Here is a 19,862-nt window from a genome sequence, read left to right as displayed (position 1 = left end):
AATGTCAATAGAAACTGCTCGCATCAAAGACAAGAGATTGAGGTCTAAGTTTACGAAAATCTCCACTTTAGGTGCTATGCTGCATCAACGGGTGAGAGCAGGAAAGCACCATATCTACTGTTCTAGCACACTTAAGGCTCTCATGTGACAAGTCATGCACCTTTGTGCCATCTAGCAATGCGAAAAATACACACATAGTTGCTCATGTGAAAATGGAATGCATAACAGGCTTCCAAGAGTGGCACCAGAAACTATGACTGTCACAGATTCCCATAAATACCCCTGGCAACCTTTGAGAAATATTGAAATGCATAAATACACAAGTGTAAATTAACATTTTTTGGGTGACTGAATGGCTTTCGTTTGCTACCATTTGTGGGTGCCTATGTTTATTTGCTTGCATGGCGCCTAACATGATGCTGCTCCGTAGTGCCAGATAGATATTAAATCATTGTCTTATATGCCGGCCATTGAATTTGTACCAGCAGTTGTTGGAGGACCTAGATATGCTTTGTTGTCCTTCCTTGTTCTTGTTTCCAGTACTTTTTATGACTGAACTTGTGATTGATCCTAAGCCTTCTTGTTCAACGTAATTTTATTTTCCACTGACTAGATATTGGGTAGCCTTCATATTGGAAGGCGATTTCAAACAAAAATCTCTTGTTGGATGCTCTGTTAACTGTTGTGTTTGTCCTGATGGTGACCATACCAATTTTATTTGGTCGAAACACCATCAATGCTTATCTTTGGCAACTATTCAAGAGAATGCGTTAATTGCCATCACTGGTTTTGTATTTTGTCTAAGCAGTGTTGTTCTTACGTGAATGTATCTGCCTCTGCCATTGTTTTTTCTGTTTATACTGATAATTGTGTTTCCTGATTTGGGATTTTTGTGTAATTATGTGAGCACCGCCAGTCCACCGTCCTTTTAAGATTGTATTATATTTTGCATTTTTGTCTTAGTAAAAAGTGTATATATATTTCGTATGGGTAACAATGGTTCTTTCTTTTTCTTTTTGTGATGTGTAATCTGTTGTGATATATTTCTCTCATTGTCTTACATCGTTTTGTATAATTATGTACTCGAACCTCTGTTAGTATTATAATTTTTTTATGTTTTTTAAGCAACATTCCCTTCCAGACCCAGGGACTTACTTGACACAGCTTCCCCAGAACTGCACTGTCAATCAAATCTGGAGCTTCTATTAAGGCCAGATTGACATAGCCATTTTGACACTTAAGGTTTGAATTGGGTGTACAAATGGTTTAGTTTATAAGTACAAATGTATTTATTTATTAAAGAGACTTGTAGAGTCCTGTGCATTCCCTTTTGGTTGAATTAGAGTTCAGCACGGGTACATAAACTTTGTACAGGGAACGGAGGCTCAGTTTGAGTCCAATAAGTGATGGAGGACTAGCTTTATATTGTTCTTCACATTTCCCAGGTGCAAAAAGATCAGCTAAAGTCATGCCGGAGCATTTCAACTTTCTGGTCTGTTGAGCCGGGAATGGTACATGCATGGTATACAGGCATGTACCCCGGTGAGACTGTATGTAAAACTGGTATATTGGTTCATATTTTGGCCCAGCTAGCATGCTAATATTGCGAGTGACCACTGGTCTAATCCTGTCCATTATAAAGCCACAATTCAGAACTTGTTCTGTGTCCTTCGCGGGCTCATGAAGAATAGTTTCTGTAGTGATATGGGACAACTACCCATGTCTTGGGTTGCTGACCTGCAGGGGTGGTGGAAGCATATCTCCAAAACGTTTTGTCTGACTGAGAGCAGTGCACACTAATAACTGCCGACGACGGTTGAAATGCCAGAAACCGGTCCCCGGAAGCTTGTTTCCTTCCGAGTATAAGAATTGGCTTGGTAGTTTGGTTTGCCCTGTTCCCATCATGCACTGGGACAGGTACAGACTAATTTGCATGTAGCCAGGTTCTGAGCTGGGATGGTGCAGTGAGCTAAAAAACGGTGATGGATCAAGCCCTGATCTTTGGACTGGGTAAGAGTGGTCTGCTTAATTCAGACACTCTGTTCATCACCACCCCCTTTTCTGAATCATTTTGTCCACCATAAGCGTGAAGGGTATACTCAGATGCGAGTCCCTTGCTCATTGCACCATCAGGATTCAAGCAAGCCGGGCCGACGACGGCTGAAATGCCAGAAACCGGTCCCCGGAAGCTTGTTTCCTTCCCAGTATAAGAATTGGCTTGGTAGTTTGGTTTGCCCTGTTCCCATCATGCACTCGGACAGGAACAGACTAATTTGCATGTAGCCAGGTTCTGAGCTGGGATGGTGCAGTGAGCTAAAACACGGTGATGGATCAAGCCCTGATCTTTGGACTGGGTAAGAGTGGTCTGCTTAATTCAGACACTCTGTTCATCACAACCCCTTTTCTGAATCATTTTGTCCACCATAAGCGTGGAAGGGTATACTCAGATGTGAGTCCCTTGCTCATTGCACCATCAGGATTCAAGCAAGCCGGGCCGACGACGGTTGAAATGCCAGAAACCGGTCCCCGGAAGCTTGCTTCCTTCCCAGTATAAGAATTGGCTGGGTAGTTTGGTTTGCCCTGTTCCCATCATGCACTGGGACAGTACCAGACTAATTTGCATGTAGCCAGGTTCTGAGCTGGGATGGTGCAGTGAGCTAAAAAACGGTGATGGATCAAGCCCTGATCTTTGGACTGGGTAAGAGTGGTCTGCTTAATTCAGACACTCTGTTCATCACCACCCCCTTTTCTGAATCATTTTGTCCACCATAAGCGTGGAAGGGTATACTCAGATGTGAGTCCCTTGCTCATTGCACCATCAGGATTCAAGCAAGCCGGGCCGACGACGGCTGAAATGCCAGAAACCGGTCCCCGGAAGCTTGTTTCCTTCCCAGTATAAGAATTGGCTTGGTAGTTTGGTTTGCCCTGTTCCCATCATGCACTGGGACAGTAACAGACTAATTTGCATGTAGCCAGGTTCTGAGCTGGGATGGTGCAGTGAGCTAAAAAACGGTGATGAATCAAGCCCTGATCTTTGGACTGGGTAAGAATGGTCTGCTTAATTCAGACACTCTGTACATCACCACCCCCTTTTCTGAATCATTTTGTCCACCATAAGCGTGGAAGGGTATACTCAGATGTGAGTCCCTTGCTCATTGCACCATCAGATTCAAGCAAGCCGGGCCGACGACGGCTGAAATGTCAGGAACCGGTTCCCTGGAAGCTTGTTTCCTTCCCAGTATAAGAATAGGCTTGGTAGTTTGGTTTGCCCTGTTCCCATCATGCACTGGGACAGGAACAGACTAATTTGCATGTAGCCAGGTTCTGAGCTGGGATGGTGCAGTGAGCTAAAAAAACGGTGATGGATCAAGCCCTGATCTTTGGACTGGGTAAGAGGTGTCTGCTTAATTCAGACACTCTGTTCATTACCACCCCCTTTTCGGAATCACACTAACAACTCACTCATGTCATTTCCGCTGGGATGTGACAACACGATCCTTGAGCTAACATGTCATGTAGGTGTTGTGTGCACATGTGTTATATAGCAAGGCTCTGATTGTAATGTGCGTAGTGTGAGTATGGTAGCAGTGACCAGTGGGACTCATTTTGGATCTATTTTGGATGGCCCTCACTTTAACATGGAGCACAGTGAACGGTGGATGAGTTTCCCCAGACAATGGGAGTGTATTGTCAGCATTTCCGTGTCTAGAGAGGTGGAAACTCAGACAGTGAAATCAAAAATGATGGAGACAAGGTTGCCTACAGAAATTCTATCAGGACATTCTAGCAAGGGATTACTGGTTAGATTTCCTGAGCACTGACTTTTGGTAGATGGCAGAGGAGAGAGGTTGCCAGCAGATTTGGTCGTTAAAGGTGCAAAATCTTCTAGGTAGGGCCTGCTCTTTTGTCTGCCCATGATTAACACTTCAGGGAGGCTGATGACAGCCAGATGCAGAGACCTTATACTTATGTGTAACTTTGTTTTGGATACTCCTGCGTAGATCGAGTTTCATCACCACCTGCAGTGTGGGCCATCTCCTTACCAAGTACTCTGTCTGTTCGACAGCGATAAAACCTATTTAGAACACCACATCTTAAAGGGAAACATCCCGCGCTGGTTGAAGAGCCTGAGACAGTGGATCCACATCCCCTATCTGGAAAGCGTGAATAAAGATGGGATTCACACCATCGCATTCGAAGTAAATGACCAAGAAGCGGGCCACGTCCATGACTCAACTTCCACGTAAGAGGTTTCTCCAGTGCGCTGTGAAGAGTACAGAATGATTACCACAATGCTGGGCAGCTAGCATGAAGCTAAGATGTTTTACTTTGCCCAGCCCTAGAACTGTGTAGTTAAACCCTTATGATAAAACTTTCATCAAAATCCATCACTCAGTGGACTAACAAGTCTACTCCATTGGGCCATTTACAGAACAGCAATAATAGGGGACTTGCACCTGAGCAGATTCATGTTTGGAAATCTCCATATGTAAATGCTCTGCAAATACTGGTGGTGGCTACAGAGGCAGTAGGCAGTCCTCTAGATGGGCAGGGCTGACTACCACTAAGCAGAACCCAGAGAAGGTGCGGACGCTATATTTATTTATTTATTCAATTTATATAGCGCGTTATCACCAATAGGTCTCTAAGCGCTTGTACTTGGAAAGACCGAACATTACAAGAAACAGGCAGTCAGATTATAGCATGCCCCATGCATCCTGAAAAAGCACAGTTTTTAACATCCACCTAAACGGCAATAGATTGGACTCCTTCCGAAGGCAGAATGGCAGTTTGTTCCAAGCTGCCGGAAGGATAGTTGAAAAGGCTCGTCCACCCAAGGTGGACAGGCGGTAGCGAGGGCTAACCAAAAGAGTATCCTCAGACGAGCGCAAAGACCTCCTAGGGGTGTACTGCAACAATCTGGCTTTGATGTAACTAGGCGCATTGCCATAAACTGCCTTATGTGCTATGCATAGACCTTTAAATATTATCCTCTGCCTGATGGGGAAACAATGCAGTTGACACAGGAGAGGAAAGGCATGCGTGCTCCTGGGTTTTTTAAAAATCGGTCTAGCTGCATCATTCATGACTATCTGCAGTCTTGAGAGTTGGTGCTGGGGAAGCCCAACATAGAGGGCATTCCCAAATTCCAAACATCCTAGGATCATTGCAAACACCACGCTCCTTAAGGTAGAAAAGGACAACAGTTGGGAAATTCTTCGCAGTTGCCTAAGGAGGCCGACGCATGTGCCCACCACGGAAGACACTTGCTTCTTCATAGACAGGTTACCATCAATGTGGAAGCCCAGACTTTTCACCGCGACTGCAGGTACAGGAGTCCTACCCAACTCGTTGGGCCAGAAGCGATCGTTCCACGGGTTGCCCAAGATGGTAATAGGCAACACTTCGGTTTTCTCTGGATTAATCTTCAAGGAGTGTGTGGACATCCAGTTACTCGTAAACTGTAGGATGTTTAGCAGCCTGGCCTGGGCTCCTGGTGAATCCTCAATTTTGATGATAATCTGTGTGTCGTCAGCATAGTTATATATCTGACAATCCATCTGATAGAGAGCTGAAATCAATGGCTGCAAATATATGTTAAAAAGGAGCGGTGAAAGAGCAGAGCCTTGCGGAACTCCACAGGTTATGGCCGCTGCTGTGGATACTAGGTCTGATAACTGAACCTTCTGTGATCTTCCCTGCAGGAAAGAAGTTAGCCAGCCTAGTGCGGTCCCCTCGATGCCCAGATCTCTCAGACGCTTCAACAGTAGATTATGGCACACCGTGTCAAAAGCGGTGGAGAGATCTAAGAGCACCAGGGCCACGGGGATCTTCTTGTCAGCTCTGCATCTTAATTCATCCAAACAGGATAGCATTACCAGCTCCGTGCTGTGATGTTTCTGAAAGCCAGCCTGATTTTGCTCTAACAGATCATTAATCTCCAGGTGTTTCGACAGTAGCGTCAGAACATGCTGCTCAACCACCTTAGCTAAAAAGGGCAATTGGGAGATGGGCCTAAAGTTCTTAAAATGTTTAACATCCGCCCCTGGCTTTTTCAGAAGCGGAATCAGCCAAACCTCTTTAAAGGAAGTTGGTACCTGTCCTGTCTCCAAGGACCTATTTAAGAGGATGAGGACGTCCTCCTCAATCCCCGGCATAGCGAGCTTAAAGACACTAGGAGGGCAGGGATCCACCTGAGAGCCAGACTTCACTCTCTCCACTAAACTGACTAACATCTCCTTCGTAATCAAGGGTAGCGTATTTAGGGAGTGGTGGACCTCAGGGGTGTCTGGCATAGATTGTAGTGGACAGTCAAGGATTGGGGTACGAGATATTTCACTCAGAAGATCTTCAATTTTACTTGTAAAGAAATCCTGAAAGTTCTGGCAGTCCTCCTGCGAGAACTCAGGCTTCTGCTCTTTATTATTCCTCAGTTCCGTGAGTACCTTGAAAATTTCTTTCTGCGGATCTCGAGCTGTTGCTATTCTGGTCTCAAAGAACTCCGCTTTTCGAGCCAGAAAAGCCTTTTTGTAAAGTGCGAGCTCCTGCACATATAAATTCTGAGCATTCGTATTATAATCCTTCCGCCAGGCTCTCTCCACTTTCCGTAGAGCCTGTTTCCTGATTCTCAGGGTATCGTTAAACCAGGGTGCCCTCATCCCTTTATCAACCCATTTCACCTTTTTTGCCGGCGCAACGGCGTCAATGGCTTTCTTCAATTTGTCAAATAATTTTTGACTAACAACCTCAATATTCTCATTGACTATGTTTGATGCGGTGGAAATTAATAAATGACCAGCCAGCTCTTCCTCATTTATATTATTCCACCTCCTTACCGTTTTCCACGCCGCTCTAGGTTTGCCTCCGCAACTATGGGCCATCCTCTGGCCCCTAATTAAATAGTGGTCGGACCAAACACACGGCGTGGTAACGACGTGCCCTGGGGCAGGATCCGTTGTCCATATCAAATCTAAGGTGTGGCCTTTATCATGCATAGGGCCGGTCACCAATTGGACCATGCCTAAGGCCATTTAAGCCTCTTCTAGGTGGTTAGCTTGCTCTTCTTTAGGGTTAACCTCCCAATGGAAGTTAAAATCTCCCATCACCATCAGATTCTTGTAACGGGATCTAAGGTCATGGGCTACCTCCACAAAAAGATCCAAGAAAGCTGGTTTAGCCCAGGGGGGGCGATACACCAATAAGATGACCAGGCAATTAGTGCCCACCTCAAATTTCACACCTAGGACATCTGCTCCACCTATATTATCAGCGCAAACTCTTTCTGCCCTCCAACAACTATTGTAGAAAAGAGCAACCCCCCTCCTCTCTTTGTGCCATGCGATTATGACAAATAGCCATAAAATTTGGCGGGAGAGAGGCAACCACATCTGGGGTAGAAGATTCCTCAAGCCATGTTTCCGTGGCCCCAAGGATATCAACCTCCCCGTCCTACTCCTCCCCTCCCTTGTCTGCAAGGATTTGAGCAGCCCTTCCTGACGTAACAAGTTCAAACATTCCTGGGTAAGCTGCAAGTCCCCCTGATTAAGCTTCATTAATGTGGCTCTACTATACCTGATAGTTTGGCCAGGGGTTGTGGCCCCTGGTCCCGGTTGGTCGTGGATGGGCGTAGATGGGCTCGCCTCTGGCGCGCCCACAGCGCACCCGTTGCGCGCACGCGCTGCGCGCTTGCATATGGCAGGGTTAAATAGGCGTCGTATGTATCTGCCTGACAGCTAGAATGCTGCCCCAAGATGGTGCCCACCAGACGTCCCAAATATCCCCAAGATGGCGGGAATGATCGTAACTGTGGCAAGAGACCCGCTAAGCAGCGGTGTGGGTCCAATTAGAGTGCAAGTAAGCGGGGCATCCAAAGTAAAAAGGTGTTCAGTGAAAACTAATATCCCACCGACTCCTATTAAAATAAATCCTAAAAACAAAATGCCTCGCTAAACAATGCAAAGCGACGCGCTGATTCTCTGAGCCTTATCTTAGCAGTTTCGGTATTACCTTATACAGGACCAGCCCGCAAGTAAAGGCGTTTTAAATAGGCGTTGTATGTATCGCCTGACAGCTATACACATTGGTTACAGCCCATAGTGAGTTTGAGAGCCATTTAACGTAGCCTCATCACTGTGTGTATTGTTGGGTACTATGTATTATGTGTTTGGTTGTATTTTTAAAGTACTTCAGCATCCTCCTGTATCTGTTGGCTGATTACTGAGTTCTGTGTTTTCTCCCCGGACACTACCAACTTGAGGAGCCTTTGTCTCCCGACCCTCACTACCCAGAGAGTTACGAGTGTAAGGCCTGTGGTTGTCCCAGGTCACACAGCGAGGGTTCCAGATCCCAGAACACCAGTGGCAAAACAACCCCTATCCCCATGATTGCCCACAGGCCTGTAAGCAGGATCTGACAATGCTCTACTTGTAATGTAAAAAAAATGGGTTCTGCCCTCAGATCTGGATTCACTGTGTTCTACAGTCAGCAAACCTGAACTCCCAGCATCCTGCCCCCATGTAGAATATCATTGACGGCTTTTTGTGCCATTAAAGGTGCAGAAGTGGCGTATAGGATCCTGTTAGGCTGGCAATGGGGGCCTAGTATTTGAACCTTTCCATCTAAAAACTCTTAGATCAGCAAGAAGATCGTATGACAAGCAAATAAAGACAGCTAAAGCGGAATATTTAAGTTCCCAACTTAACCAAGCGGCTAATCGACCCAAGAAATTGTTTGAACTGGTTAAACAACAATTGGTGAAGGCCCCTAACAGTTCAGCTTCGGAAGTCATACCTCCCTCATGTGAGGATCTGGCTGCCTTCTTTACGGAGCAACCTAGACTTATTAACATCGATCTGGATACCAGGAGGGCTCTATTGCTACTCAATGAACCTGCACCCCCCTGGCCTTGTTAGACAAGGCAGCACCAGGTAGCTGGGGTATCAAGAACAACGCTTCCTGGGACACCTTTATTCCGCTAACTAAAATAGAGATCAAAAAGGTTCTTCGGAGTATCAACCCATCTAATCACTTCAATGACCCGTTACTACCCACCATCTTCAAAGTAATTAAAGAAGAAATCTCCCCTTTCTGGACAAAGATCGTTAATGCATCTCTGTCACACGGCACGATCCCTGAATGCCTAAAAGACGCGCAGGTAACGCCTATTTTAAAAAAAACGACAGCTGACAGTACAGATCTTAACAACTTCTGACCTATCTCCAGTATCCCTACACTAGCCAAACTCCTTGAAAAATGCGTCCAGTCTCAACTTTGTGTGCAAATCGAAAATTTCAGTTTTCTAGACTAACACCAATCTGGTTTTAGGAGTGGGCACAGCACTGAATCAGCTCTCACTCACGTGATGGATGACATCCTAATGATGCTTGATCGAAATGAATCCTGCCTCATTATCCTACTCAACCTTTCCTTCGCCTTTGACACTGTCAATCATGACAACCTCCTATTCATTCTTGATCATAGGATGGGCCTCTCTGGGCAGGTGCTACATTGGTTCTCATCCTTCCTGCAGCACAGGTCCCAAAGAGTTAAAGCTAACCACTCCCTCTCACTGCCATCCCTTGTCACCATGGGGGCTCCCCAAGGGTCCTCCTTATCTCCCATTCTTTTGAACTTGTTCCTTGAACCCTTAGCTAATGTTCTAAAATCCTTGGACATTTGCTTCCACGTGTATGCAAATGACACCCAGTCTATCTGAAAATCTCCTCCCCGGATGACATCACTTCACTCAACTCCACCCTACTGACTACCCAAAACTGGTTAACTGAGAACCACCTCCTGTTAAACACATCCAAAACAGAATTCCTCCTCATTTCTCCCCCAAAACATACTCCTAAAATAGACCTCTGGATGAACCAACTCACCGCTTACAACTGCTCCCCCCGCATTATCGACTCAGCTAAATCCCTAGGAATCACCCTGGACAAGCATTTGAATATGAAGACCCATATTAGCAACGTGTACAAGGGAGCTAACCAATTGCTGAGAACACTCAGGAATCTCAAACCCTTCCTACCTCAATCGGATTTCAAGCAAATGGTCCAAGCTCTTGTTCTGCCGAGGCTTGACCATGGAAGTGCTACGCTATGTGGGCTCCCCAAATACAATCTGGCCCCCCTAAAGGCTTCTCTGAATGCAGCGACCAGATTGATCATGGACACCAAGCGAAATGCCCACATCTCCCCGGTCTTAAAATCTCTAAACTGGCTGCCCTATGAAGCTAGAATTCAACTGAAGATTGCCTGCCTATCCCACAAAGCCCTCCACTTCAAAACCCCCAACTGCCTTGCGAAAAAGCTAGTACTATCCAGAGGAGGTAGACCGTCGAGAAGTGCTAACTCCCTCCTCTTGAAACCTCAGATCTTCCGCAAAAAGAGAACATGCCAACAAGCCTTCTCTGGCACTGCACCAAATATTTGGAACTCTCTTCCACCGGAAATTCGTAGAATCTCTTACAAGGTTGCTTTCAAATTGGAAGCAAAATGATTTCTCATGAATAAGTTCTTACCTTAACATGATGGACGATTGTAAGCCTTAATCGCTCTGGAACTACTACAGCATTGGTTAATAATTCTGTTTGTTACTATTGTATTTGTCCCCCTTACATCATTATGTATCATTACTCCCCTTATGTCATTATGTATCATTGACTAGCCCACCCTACCTTACCCCTGGATTATATAGGATCTGTTATGTTTGCACTATATGATTCTATGCCTACTAGATTACCCATTTTAGTCTTGTTGTGATCTTTTTCCCTCCTCTCCCTCAAATTGTGAAGCGCTCTGATATCCTTCGGGATCAAGTTCGCGCTATCTAAAACTTCATAAATAAATACAATAAATAAATAATAAGCTTTGTGGACTGTGGACATACCTGTCACGACCAAGGCCCGAGCTACCTCAACAGCCGAGTCAACTTCTACGCTCCCAAACGCCACCTCCGATCAGCCAACCACGCCCTCGCCGCCGTCCCCCGCATCCGAAGAGCGACTACAGGAGGAAGGTCCTTCTCCTACCTGGCCGCCAAGACCTGGAACTCCCTCCCGACCGACCTGCGCCTGACCCAAGACCACCTCTCCTTCAGGAAGAAGCTGAAGACCTGGCTGTTCGAGCAGTAGCGGCACCCCCCCCCCCCCCCCCAGCGCCTTGAGACCCTACGGGTATGTAGCGCGCTTTACAAGTGTCACTGATTGATTGACTGTACCACCAACAACCAGTGTCCAGGATTTGAGTACCCTGATGGGAGCAGGTAGGGATACCCCCAAAATAGGTGAGGGTGCCCACATTTTCCCTGTGGAGAAAAAAAATTGCATGTGCAAATACACTTTTGTGAAGTATGTATTTACAATGCATAATTCTACAGCATGTACAATTAAGGATGTGCGTACCATTGTGAATATCTCTGGCTCCCTGGAGTACTCTTGAGATGGAATAAGAATTCAGACATTTACGACAAACGTCGGTGTGAAACTATGGGTGCGAGAGATTTTGTTTGCGAATCAGTGCCTCGAAATCTTAATTTGGTCCAATACCACGAGTGACATCTTTTTTTAAATATTTATGGCTCTTTCAGACTTAGTACCCCCTGGAATTATGTAATTCGGCAGCCCAACATTTTCTGCATAGGGATGGATTTGTTGCACTTGACAAATAATATATTATCTGCTGCATTATTTTCAGATTCCAACAGAAAACTGTTTCAGGCTCAATCGTGTCAAAAGTTATTTACAAAGCGCTTCAAGTGGTGACACACAGTGGACCCTTTGCAAAGGTTAACTGTTCACCTTCCTGTTGTTGATTGCTACAGTAGGTTTTAAATCAGTGTTAATGTGTATTAAAATAATGTAATAGCAAAATAATTCTGCCCCACAATGTGCCGCATAATTTTTATATTCTTACAGCAAACTCTAAGCAACAGTGGTGTCAACATAACCCATTATTTATTCAACACACTGACGCTTAATTTGCTTGTTCATTGCCACATAACTCAATTGGCCTTAGCAGAACACGTTGTTTCTTCAAACATGCCACATCATTTGATCCTTCACTGCCACATGAGTCCTGTGGCCTCAGTATAACACGCCATCTCTTCACCTGCAGAAAGGTTGCAGCCTTGCCTCGCTGGCGGCCTCTCGCAGGAATCTTCGTCTGTGGGTCGTGATGATGATGAAGGACATTCCTTGCATATTCCTCGCGCCGCGTGGATGGGCTGTTTTCTGGGTGGCCTCCGCGCGCACTGTACACATTTACAAACATCTGTCTAAAACAGACGTCGCATGTATAGTTTTCCTACATGATAGAGGGCCCGGGGTGTTGCAGGAAGCCAGGGCTGTGTGGACTGGAAGCCCTGAAGGCGCCGCCTCGAAGGGGCGAACATAGACAGAGCAGCACCAGAGGTCACCGTGACCTTCAGATCTGTGGCAGGCCTGAGCATCATCATCTGACACGCTTTATGTTAAGTCCTACATGGGGTCTGAAATCCACCAGTTGCAGGTATTCCAAAACCTCATAGTTGAAGTAAGTGACATGGCACAGCTGCAGCACCTGCTGCATTTAATGACAGCTACCAGTGGTGAGATACATTGATGCTCTTTTTAATGTATGTCACTAGATCATGCACAGCTCCCAGGGAGCAGATGTAACAGCTGCAGTGCACGCGAGAATGCTCTACCCCAGCACTGTTTTGTTTGAGTGAAGCGAGTGACCTTGCTCCCTGCCTGGGCGGATTTGCACTGAGCTTGTATTGAGCTAATTGAAGGGCAGTGGTCGAAGTGGGGAATAAAAAGTAGGGGAACTGTGGGTGGAGAATCAGGAGGTGGGAATAACCGAAGATTGGATCAGTGGGCGGAGTCGGGGTGTGGCTAGAAATCGCAAAACATACCAATTTTTAGTACGTTTAGCATTTCACTGACCAGTTACAGCTTATAACATTATTTAATTCAAACAACGGATACATGTTTATTTGAGGTTTAATTCAGGAAAAAGAAATACTCATAGGGAATACAGGTTTATGTAAAGCGTGCAAAATATAAGCAGGAACAATGGCATGGCGCAAATTCAGGATTATTATTATTATTATTATTATTAATCGGGTTTTGTAGAGCGCAAACAACCCGGAGGCCTCGTAGCGCTAAGTACCGTCATACTAAAAGGAGAAAAAGTTAAATGAACAGGTAAGTTTTCAGATCCTTCCGAAATTTTAAAAGGCTAGGTTCACTATGAAGGGAGGTGGGCAGAGAGTTCCATTCTTTTGCGGCATTCCAGGAGAAGGAACGTCCGCCCCATCTGGTCCGTCTGATTTTGTTGACAGTAGCCAAGAAGGCAGTGCTGGATCTTAGGGGTCTGTGAGGAAGATAGGGTTTTGCCAGGGAACAGATCATAGTGGGGGCATTCTTCCACATGGCTTTGTGCATAAAACAGAGAGATTTAAACAGCACTCTGGCCTTAACCTGAAGCCAGTGCAGTTTCCTCAGGGCAATGGTGGCTGATTCTCGTTTATTGAGGCCTAACAGGAGGCGAGCTGCGGCGTTTTGAGTCACCTGTAGCTTTTTGATTGTAAATGCGGGGGCGCCTAAGTATAAAGAGTTCCCGTAATCCAGGCGGGACAAAATAATGGCTTGAACCATTATTCTGCGGGCTTCAAAGGGGAGAAGGGGCAGCACCTTTCTCAGCATACGCATTAGCCCAAAGCATGTAGCAGAGAGAGTGGTAGCTTGCTGCATGAAGTTGAGGTTGGAGTCCAACCAAATGCCTAAGCTCTTTATATGGGACTTTGGTTGAGGCGTGGGGCCCATACACGGAGGCCAGTCTGACAAGGGACTGGGAATGGTTGAATTGCCTAGCACCATGAGCTCAGTTTTCTCGCCATTTAATTTTAAATGCGAGGTAGCCATCCACTGAGCCACCGCTACCAGACAGTTACTTAGATTGGAAGGGGGACAGTCTGCCTGATTCATAGATACGACTAATTGCGTATCATCGGCGTAGGTTATTATATCAAGGCCGAAAGAGTGCACTATATCAGCTAGCGGCTGCATATAAATATTAAAAAGAGTAGGGCTCAATGAAGAGCCCTGAGGTACACCTTGATCCAAGGGCCAGACTTTTGAGTAGGTAGTACCCTCAACTACCCTAAAAGAGCGATTCTCCAGGAATGACTGGAGCCAATGCATGGCCTTCCCAGAAATTCCCATATGGTTGAGGCGGTGGAGGAGAATGCTGGTGTTAACGGTATCAAAGGCGGCACTAAGGTCGAGCAACATGATTGCCGTGGTGCCGCCTTGATCCATTTGCTTCCTGGCCAGCTCAGTTACCGCCAGGAGGGCCGCCTCAGTTCCCAATTTTGGACGAAAACCAGCTTGGGAGTCGTGGAGGAGATGATGGTCCTCTAAAAATTGAGTGATAGACGAATTGACGTGTTTTTCTAGGAGTTTGCTGATCCACGGAAGGAGGGAAATAGGCCGGTAATTGGCCATATTTTCCGGGTCCAGAGTGGGTTTTTCAGCAAAGCCTTAACCTGTGCACATTTCCACGCGGTGGGTACTAAGCCTGTGGAAATAGAAGTATTTAATATGTTGAGAATGACAGGTTTGACAGTATTCTCAATTTTTACTATCTGGCAGGGAGGAGCAGGGTCTGTGGGAGATCCTGATTTTATTTTCGTCATGATAGCCGCAAGTGAGTTCTCATCCAGCAATGGAAACTCATCTAATTTTGGAGTCATGACGTTAGGTAAACTGGCTCCCATATCCTGGGATAGATTAGGTGAATTAAAAGCAGAGGCAATTTTTTGTATTTTGCTATAAAAGTACTCAGCTTGACTCTCACAGCGAGCCTGAGCTTTACTCGGGTCAGCAGGAACCAGGGGGATATCAATCAGGAATTTTGCTATCTGAAAGATTTCTCTAGAAGAGTTGGAGGCAGTTAAAAAAATTTCCTCGAAGTATAAAGTTTTAGTTCGTCTGATTTCTAATTTATATTTTTTGATAGCTTCAAGATGTGTAGTTTTATCTGTCTTACTACGAGAAATCCTCCAGTTTCTTTCAAATCTTCTGCACGCCCTTTTCAGTTCTTTAAGTTGAGGAGTGTACCAGGGTGAGTCCTTGGATTTAGTTTTTCCTTTAAGGGCCTTAATAGGTGCAATAGAGTCCAAGGCTGTACACAGCCATTTGATGTAATTCTCGTATTGCAGTGCTGGGTCTGTCGCCCTTTGGGGGGGGGGCAGCCGAAAGCAAATTAGCCCATTGGTCTGGGGAGACTTTGGACCAGTCTCTCCCGAATAGGGTAGTGCGAGCAAGGGGCTGTAGTGGCATAGCTGGAGTCCACTGAATGGGTATTAAATAGTGGTCTGTCCAGGTAAGAGGTAATGGGGTCCCTACTTCTAGTCTATTGTCATTACTGAAAACACCATCGAGAAGATGGCCCTTTTCATGCGTAGGCTCAAAGCCTTTCTGTATGATCTGGAGAGCTGCCATACTATCCAGAAATACCTTAGCCGTGGAGTTGTTAGGGTCATCTAAGTGGATATTTATATCTCCTAATATAGAGAAATAGGATCTACTAACCACCAAGTTAGCTATTTTAGATTGGAGTGATTCAATGAAATCTCCTGTTTGATTGGGGGGGCGGTAGATAAGTACACCAGAGAATGAGTCTGTAGGTGAGAATTCCAGAGTAAATAGCATACTCTCAAAGTTAGAGATACCAGCCGATGAGGTTCTACAGAGGTAGTGATTTTTAAGAAGGATGCCTAGGCCGCCTCCTCTACCTTCTAATCTATCTAATCTCTGCAAAGTATATCCCATTTGCAGGATGGAGGTGATATCCGAGTCAGAGGCGTCTTTTAACCACGTCTCTGTCAAGAATATCACATCTGGCTCGTTTTCCTCCAGCAAGAGAGACATTTGCGTGGCATGTTTGGTCAATGACCGGCAATTTAAAAGAAACATTTTGTAGGTTTTGCCAGGGGGGGTCTTATCTTGATGGCTGGTCAGTGAGAATGTACAGTGAGAGCAGCTCCCAGAGGGAGAGTCAGGGAGGATGGAGTGCCGACAGGCATGAATAATCGGAGGCATTAGGTTTTTTAGAGTGGTAGAGTCATACCTCATCGATCTGCTACGATCTGGTCCGCCTTGCACAGGGGGGATGGTGAGTGTAAAAATTCAGGACAAGGGGTCAAAATTCAGGACAGGAGGTCAAAATTCAGCACACAAATTCGGGGCAACGGGTATGCTTTGCAGACACATCAGTGAATGTCATGCAACAGAAAATAAATAAATAGGCAAGGAACATAAGTACAAGTCACTTCTACCCCGTCACCGCTCCTTCCCTGTCATTTCCCCTGCCCAGTCACCGCACCTGCCCATTCACCGCTCCTGCCCATTCACCGCTCCTGCCCATTCACCGCTCCTGCCCATTCACCACTCCTGCTTATACGGCTGATTAGCCCGAAACCGGACCCAGGATGCTTGTTTCTGGTCCAGGGAAGACATAGCTTGGCAGTTCGGGCTGGACTGTTCCTGTGAGGCACAGGGTCAGACTGATTCGCATATGGCCATGTCTGAACTGGGTTGGTGGAGTGAGCTAAAGAATGATCATGGATTGAACCCAGATCAGTTGACTGGGGGTGAGTGCTTGCAATGTTCAACACTCTGTCCATCATCCCCTTTGGCTTTGCTTTGTTCCCCCTAAGTTGGCAGGGTATGCCCAGACGTGGGTCCCTTGCTCATTGAACCACTGGATTCAAGCTAGCCAGTCTGATGACGGCTGATTAGCCAGAAACCAGTCCCAGGATGCTTGTTTTTGGTCCAGGGAAGACGTGGCTTGGCAGTTCCGGCTTGACTGTTCCCATGAGGCACAGGGTCAGACTAATTTGCGTATGGCCATTTCTAAACTGGGGTGGCGGAGTGAGCTAAAGAATGATGATGGATTAAACCCAGATCAATTGACTGGGGTGAGTGATTTCAATGTTCAACACTTTGTCCATCATCCCCTTTGGTTTTGCTTTGTTTGCTTTAAGTTGGCAGGGTATGCCCAGACGTGGTCCCTTGCTTACTTTGCCACTGGATTCAAGCTAGCCTGGCTGATGATGGCTGTTTAGCCAGAAACGGGTCCCAGGATGCTTGTTTTCGGTCCAGGGAAGACATGGCTTGACAGTACAGGCTGGACTGTTCCCATGAGGCGCAGGGGCAGACTGATTTGCATATGGCCATGTCTGAACTGGGGTGGCGGAGTGTGCTAAAGAATGATGATGTATTAAACCCAGATCAGTTGACTGGGGGTGAGTGCTTGCAATGTTCAACACTCCGTCCATCATCCCCTTTGGTTTTGCTTTGTTCGCCCTAAGTTGGCAGGGTATGCCCAGATGTGGGTCCTTTGCTCTCTTTGCCACTGGATTCAAGCGAACCTGCCTGATGACGGCTGATTAGCCGGAAACCGGTCCCAGGATGCTTGTTTCCAGTTAATGTGTACAGTGCGCATGGAGGCCACCCAGAAAATAGACAATCCAGGAGGTGGGAGGAATATGTAAGGAATGTCCTTCATACTCATCGGACTCAAACTGAGCCTTCTTTCTCTGTACAAAGTTTATGTACCCGTGCTGAACTCTAATGCAACCAAAAGGGAATGCACAGGACTCTACAAGTCTCTTTAATAAATAAATACATTTGTACTCATAAACTAAACCATTTGTACACCCAATTCAAACCTTAAGTGTCAAAATGGCTACGTGAATCGGTCCTTAACAGAAGCTCCAGATTCGATTGACAGTGCAGTTCTACGGAAGCTGGGTCAAGTAAGTCCCTGGGTCTGGAAGGGAATGTTGCTTAAAAACATAAAAATTATAATACTAACAAAGGTTCGAGTACATAATTATACAAAACAATGAAAGACAATGAGAGAAATATATCACAACAGAATACACATCACAGAAAGAATCACAAAAAGAAAAAGAGAGAACCATTGTTACCCATACAAAATATATATATACACTTTTTACTAAGACAAAAATGCAAAATACAACACAATCATAAACTGACGGTGGACTGGCGGTGCTCACATAATTACACAAAAACCAAAATCAGAAAACACAATTATCAGTGTAAACAGAAAAAACAGTGGTGGAGGCAGATAAATTCACAAAAGAACAACACTGATTAGACAAAACACAAAACCAGTGATGGCAATTAATGCATCCTCTTAGATAGTTGCCAAAGATAAGCGCTGACAGTGTTTCCACCAAATAAAATTGGTATGGTCATCATCAGGACAAACACAACAGTTAACAGAGCATCCAACAAGAGATGTTTGTTTGAAATTGCCTTCCAATATGAAGGCTACCCAATATTTAGTCAGTAGAAAATAAAATTAAGTTGAACAAGAAGGCTCAGGATGAATCACGAGTCCTGTCATAAAAAAAACTGGAGCCAAGAACAAGGAAGGACAACAAAGCAAATCTAGGTCCTCCAACAACTGCCGGTACAAACTCAATGGCCGGCATATAAGACAATGATTTAGTGTCTATCCGGAACTACGGAGCAGCATAATCTTAGGATGCCAAGCAAGCAAATAAACAAAGGCACCCACAAATGGTAGCAAACGAAAGCCATTCAGTCAGCCAAACATTTTTAATTTACACTTGTGTTTTTATGCATTTCAAGATTTCTCAAAGGTTGCCAGGGGTATTTATAGTAATCTGTGACAGTCATGGTTTTTAGTGCTACTTGCGGAAGCTTGTTATGCATTCCATTTTCACATGTGCATCTATGTGTGTATTTTTCCCATTGCTATATGGCTCAAAGGTGCATGACTTGTCACATGAGAGCCTAAAGTGTGCCAGAACAGTAGATATGGTGCTTTTCTGCTCTCACCCGTTGATGCAGAACAGCACCTAAAGTGGAGATTTTCGTAAACTTGGGCCTCAATCTCTTGTCTTTGGTGCAGTTTTTATTGACATTAATGACAAAGCGCCATATTCAATGTACTATCTTATTGCCAATTATAGGGGCATGATGATCAATTACCTTTCAATAAATTGTACAGGTCTTTAAAAGAATACCCTTCTATAATGTATGTTTTTTAAACTGCTCATGCACCTTGAAGGGATGTAATACTGAGTGGACACACAAAGTTTAAAACCTGTACTTACTTGCTTACGCCTACTAGACCTTCTGGGGTAGAGCCCATCATCCAGGACTACCAGCCCTCTCTGTCCTCGGTTTGTCTTTCAATCTGACTCGAGGTGTAACCCATCTCTTTGCAGTCAGGCTCCAGGCCTCGGCCTCAGTTTCAAAGCTGTGACCCTTCTCAAACAGAAGCCCCTGCAACTATCTAAAAGCGCGTTCGTTTCAATGCACTATGTATTGTCATTCAAGCCATTTTAAATAATTGTCCTATCTCAGATGCAAGTTTCACAATGTCTGCCATGCTCCTTGCAGTCTTCATTGGCCAACCTAGAATAGAATCCATGCACTGTTCACAGCCTCTCTGTGGTAGGTCTTTTTCCTTTCTTGCTGCCAAGCTTTGGATCTCCTTGCCTGTCAACTTCATTATTTAAATCGTCTGCATTTACATAAGAAACGTGCCCTTTTGCTCAACCATTTTTGAGTACCAATTCTTTGTGCCTTTCTTTAGTGCCACGGTGCCTGCTTTAGGATATTTGTTATGCTTTACTAATATGTTTCATTCATTGAGATACATGGCTCCCGGTCTCGACTCTGTAGTTATAGTTAAGCCAGACTTTCCATTGGAAAACGGTTTTTATTTTGCTTTGGCGCGTTTGTTGAATTTTCAGAAAACGTTCCCAAAAAGGTTGATCCATCTTAGCTCCTTCCTAGCAGTTTGAGG

This window comes from Lissotriton vulgaris, chromosome 4_1 (genome assembly GCF_964263255.1).
Source record: "Lissotriton vulgaris chromosome 4_1, aLisVul1.2, whole genome shotgun sequence".
Classification (NCBI taxonomy): domain Eukaryota; kingdom Metazoa; phylum Chordata; class Amphibia; order Caudata; family Salamandridae; genus Lissotriton; species Lissotriton vulgaris.
The sequence above is the reverse complement of the archived record's forward strand: the minus strand, read 5'-3'. Positions refer to the sequence as shown.